Consider the following 6000-nt stretch of genomic DNA (forward strand, 5'->3'; position numbering starts at 1 on the left):
AATTCATGTCTCAGGTTTACAACCACTTTAATATAAAACAAGCCTATAAAAAAAAAATCATGTAAACTTAGCAAGGTGAGAGCACAAAAAAATAAATAAATAATAATTTCCCATGCAAAATTCCCTCCCACTAGTGTCCTGTCCTTGTTTCCCTCTCAGCGCTCCACTCCCCTTGTGAGAGGCCATTTTGATAGCACAATTGAATTTAAGTGGTAGAGCACTTTGTGTTTATTAGGCATTTATGGGATTTGTTTCTCGGTCTTGAATTTGGATGGAGGTTGTAAAGTTCCCAAGTGTACATGAAATAGCAGTAAGGTCATACAACTCCAGAGAGTTTGGAAGTAGCACAAGTGGTGGATAATTGATGGTGTTGGAAGAGCAGACACAGAGGTATCAAAAGAGAAGAAGGATACTTTTTAAACACTTTGTTATATGAAAAGTGATTTAGATACAAAGTATAAGATTGCATAGCTTGATTTTCTTAAGAAATTGTGGGTTGCACAATAAGGATGTTTTGATGTAAGAATTGTATTTAATGTGATTGCTGCTCTGTTAGTCTAATAATATATTAACAGTGTCAGAGGCGTAACTAGAGCCTTCAGGGCCCCGATGCAAGAAACCATGAAGGGCCCCCCCAGATCCCTGGCCGGGGCCCTTCCCTTCAAGCCCAGGGCTCTTCTTACTAATCCTGGGGCTCTTTACTCTCGTTGCATGGCCTTTTATTACGGTCCCGCAGCAGGATCCTTTCACAAGTTTTGCAGTGAGCTCCCTTCCTGCAATCTTGGGGCCTCCCCACAGTGGTGCAATGCCAGGGCCCGGTCGCAAGTGTGACTTTTGCAATCCTGGAAGTTCACCCACTGGTTTGCTACTGGGCCGGGGGCCCCCTGGAGCATGGGGCCCGGTAGCAATCGCAACCCCTGCAACCCCTGTAGTTACGCCCCTGAACAGTGTGTTTGCTTGGAGATGGGAGGACGGAGGAGGAGAGAAATGCCTTGTCATCCTAGGCTATGGGGTTGCATGTTTCTTTCTTTTTTTTTTCTTTTTTTTACCTCTGGGTTAGAGACCAGGAAGAGAAAATCGTCCACATATGCCATGACCTTATGGTGGCCAGACTTACCAGTGAGCCCTTGAACATTAGAACTGGCCCAAATCATACATAGTAAAGGCACCAGCGTCAATACAAAAATCAGGTGTGACAAAGGACAGCCTTGTCTAGTGCCTTTTGACAAGGCAAAGTTGTCAGGATGCGTCTCACTAATCCATACCAACACCCATGACAGCATGTGGGAACCCAAGCCCATATAAGCGAGGGTCGACCAAGCAAATTGCTAGTCGAACCGATCGAATGCCGGGGCTGCATATTTCAATCCCTGAATGCAAGGGTGGCACCATAGGATGCAACAAGAGAAAGGAGCCACCGTGAAACTGGAAACATGCACCAGCCTAAACAAGAACATAGGTAAGGATTAACCACTTGCCTACTGGGCACTTTTACCCAAATCCTACCTAGACCAATTTTCAGCTTTCAGCGCAGTCACATTTTGAATGACAATTGCGTGGTTATGCACCACTGTACCCATATGACATTTTTATCTTTTTGGTACACAAAATAGAGCTTTCTTTTGGTACTATTTAATCACCACTGGGTTTATTTTTTGCTAAACAAATAAAAATTTTGAAAAAAAAAATGTCATAGTTTGTTATAAAATTTTGACAACAGGTATTTATTTTCCTTCATGTGTGCTGATGAGGTTGCACTGATAGGCATTGATAGGCAGCACTAATGGCCACTGATGGGCAGCACAGATAAAGCGGCACTTTTGGGCACAGATGGATGGCACTGATGAGCACTGATAGGTGACACTGATAATCAGGGCACTGATCAGTGTAGCCTATCAGTGTAAACAATGTGCTAACATTCTTGCCAGTTAACGGCCTTTCCTCACACAGACACAGTGTGGGATGAAAGGACTGCCGATAAACGGAAAGTCTGTTTACTTGAGATCGGCCAGTCAAAGCCCATTTACCGTGATCTGTAATCAGCTGTGTCCAGTCACAGCGTGCTGGATGCTGGCCCCAGGGGGAACGCGGGAGGCAGGGATGAAGAACAAAAATAGGTGGTAAAGTCAATAGGTTAGCAGGCCAACATCCCGATTAATATGAAGAAAAGGAGGAAAATGGGTACCCCCAACAGGACTTTAGCGGCCTTACATGTTCATTAACAATTAAGAATATATCCAAAGTCACAAAAATATGTATAAAAAATATAAATCCGTATTTATTAGAAATATCAGTGCTAAAAGAGACACACAAAAGCAGCTGTTGAAAGGGTTATAACAATGCATACAATTGGCAAATGTGCACATTCAGCATAAAAGGAAAAGGACTGCTTTTGAAAAAATTGTTAATGAGCAGCCCTAGGAGAAACAGCTGACGTGTTCCAGAAACTCCCTTTTTCCTTCAGGGATATATATTGAGCTAGAGTGCAGCATTTCTGAAATGAAGCAAACGAGAATTTATGTATATATGCATATCAACAGTTATTATCAAGCCATATCTTTTGGTTGACCCTAATTTGGGCACTCAGGGAAGCTCAAATGCAGAAAAACACTTACATGCCAATACATAGAAACCCAACATACATCAGCCAAATAGATTAAAACCCAGTAGTGATGTCCATCCGCTTTCTCAGCCAGAAAGGCAGTATCTTTAAGGTCCTTACAAGTGAAAAAAAGGACGGGGGTAGGCCTATGGGCAAGTCCACTGAAGTCCAACAAAACCAGGGGCAGGAGTGCATAATAAAGGCATAAAATAATGTTTGAGGATTAAACCTACAAAAAGAATATAGGTATAATGTGGCTAAAGTAGCATGTACAGTAAACCCCCCTCCATCGCGGGGGTTACGTTCCGGACCCACCCGCGAAAAGTGAAAATCCGCGAAATAGAAAAACCCAATTAAAATACACTGTAGGCATGTTTTTTTTCTGTCACTGTACTTTTAAAAGCATTTTAAGGTCTTTAAAAACACTTTTAAAACAATAGAAACTCATTTAAACACGTAAAAGATACTGAGAGACAGAGCAAGAGCTATGTAAAACACAAAAATATTTCATTTTCAATGATTTATATAGTAAAATAACATTACAGAAAAAAACGCAATATACCGGGACCGCAAAAACTGAACCGCGATGGAGCGGGGGTTTACTGTATATTGATAGGAGTTCCCCATGTTCCCACATAATGCCCCTAAGATTTGATAATAGTCAATGGCTTAAACAAACAATTAGGTCATATCAAAACACCTCAAAGAAGAGGTAAACATAATATATACAAACAAATAAATGTGAGGCCCAAGAGGCTTGCATAGGTATAAATGATATGCAAATAGGTGTAGCAAAAAATAATATCTAGCTAAATTAACAAACACAAATGAACACATAGCTACCGGATATTACTGAAAAGAAACCAAGGAGGAGGAACATACTACCACCCCTAGAGGTGCCAAAAAGCTCTACATGGGCAATAGTGTAAAAGCCAAGCAGACAGGGTAGGACATCACCATTGAGTGTACATGAGAAACAAAATATAAACAAATAAATAAAGATATTTCATTAATGCAACATCAATACAGCAAATTAGGTATTGCAATCGTTCTTACTATGCCTGTATAAGGAGACAGGAAAGGAGAAAGCATAAGGTAGAAAAAGGGAAGAAAAGAGAACATCAGGGGAAGATAAAGAAAAAGGGAAAGACCAACGCAAGGTATAAAATAATGATCCTAAAAAGTGCATGGTCGTCCTTTTCCCAGCCTCCTGAGATAAAGTTCTCCAAGTAGAGTTTAAAATGTGTAGCCTCATTCATGCCGGGGGGGGGGGGCTGTGGCTCCCAATTTGTAAATCCAACGTAGTTCACACTGCAAAAGTTTCTTATTTCAATCCCCCCGAATGTAGGGGGGTGGATTCTATCAAGAATCAAGAAGCTGATGCATGGAAAATCGCCATCGTGTATAAGGGCCACATGTCTACCCCAAGGTAAATCTGGGTCACATGTCCTCATATTAGGTATTTGGAGGTATGCCTGTTTCCAAAATTCCTGTATGGTTTTTCCCACGTAAAAACATCCACACTCACAGGTCAGGAGGTAAATGGCACCTGCTGTTTTACAAATAGCATAATGTCGAGGTTTAAAAATAGTGCCATTCATGAGGCGTATTTTTTTTCTTGGCTCTCATATATTGGCAATAATTTCAACCACCACAGCAGAAAGTCTCTAGATATTTACAGGGGTCTCTCTTAGCACTACCTTTAACCACTTGCCGGTCACGTTGACCGTACTGCGGCAAAGTGGCTCATTCCCGTCCAGCGACGTAGACCTCCCCTTGTGGGCGGCGCGCGCGCGCCGCCGGAGGCTTGCTCCCGCTGTATTCAGTCACAGCGGGAGTCGGGCCAGGAGAGGAGTGGCGGCGATCGCCGCCGCTCTTCACCAATCGTCAGGGGAATCGAAACAAAGCGGGCGGATCTCCTAAGTGACAGACAGGGTCAGATTGCAGGGTTCAGCATAGCTGAACCTGTGATCTGTCCTTGTGTCACTCAGTCACCTCCCCCCACACACGTCAGTAAGCACCAGGCATACATTAACCCCTCCCTCTCCAATAAAATTAACCCCTTCCCTGCCAGTGTCATTTTTACAGTAACAGTGCATATTTATAGCACTGATTACTGTAGTAATGTCACTGATACCCCCAAAAGTGTCAAAAATGTCAGTCAAGGGTCCGATCTGTCCACCACAATGTCGCAGTCCCGCAAAAAAAATCGCAGATCGCCGCCATTACTCGTTAAAAAAAAAAACACCAAAAATGACAGAAATCTTTCCCTTAGTTAGTAAATGCAATAACTTTTGCGCAAACCAAACAAAATACGCTTATTGTGATTTTTTTTTTACCAAACATAGGTAGCAGAAAACAAATTGGCCAAAAATGTTAAAAAATTCTGATTTTTACATTTTTGGGGGGGGGGGGGGATTTCATATAAAAAAATATGAAAAATATTGTTATTTTTTCAAAATTTACGCTCTTTTTTAGTTTATAGCGCAAAAAGTAAAAATCGCACAGGTGATCAAATACCACCAAAAGAAAGCTCTGTTTGTGGGAAAAAAGGACGTAAATTTCGTTTGGGTATGGCGTCACACGACCGCGCAATTGTCAAATAAAGTCGCACAGTGCCGAATCGCAAAAAGTGGCCCAGACGTAAGACAGCAAAATCCTCCGGTGGTAAAGTGGTTAAACTTGCTATGGACGAGTTGGTCACCAATGGATCTAACCCATCTACAAGTAATAGATGGTTTCTCTGAAATATGTGGACTGAGCCTCGGTTTACATTACTGCGGCTGCGGCGTTCGCATGTAATGTCGGAGCGCACTGCTCCTTCATTACATGCGATCGGCTGTGCGGTGCGAGTTTAGCCATACACTTTGTATGGCTAAATTCGCACTGCACCCGCAGCAAACACGCACAGGACCCTTTTTGGCAGCCGCATCAAGATCGGATCGCACAGCGGTTCACACTTGTGCGATCCGATCCTGTGCGAACTGCAAGATCGCACTGCGATATGCGATCAAACTGGGGGTGTCGTTAAGATTACATTGACACCCCCAGCGTATCGCATATGGCAGTGTGAACTGCCGGGGGTGCGTTTGTGATGCGGGAACAGGCTGCGGATTCGCAGCCTTCCCGCATCGCATAAGTGTGAACCGGGGCTTAGTGACGGATCCATACTAAGCAGATGCCAATGTTTACAAATAATACCTCTGACCTGGGAGTGCTGGCTGCAAAAACTGGTTACAAAGTGAATGCTTTCTTGTGGAGTGTGTTTCTTGGGGGCATATAGTAAAGTATGTCTCAACGGTAAAATGTCATCTATGAATCTATACAACATACAAATGTGTTTTGAAAGATATGACAGTTCATCTGATGCCAGGAAATCCCGTTCACATTCCCCCAGG

Source organism: Pelophylax lessonae (assembly GCF_965119305.1).
Source record: "Pelophylax lessonae genome assembly, chromosome: 1".
Lineage (NCBI taxonomy): Eukaryota > Metazoa > Chordata > Amphibia > Anura > Ranidae > Pelophylax > Pelophylax lessonae.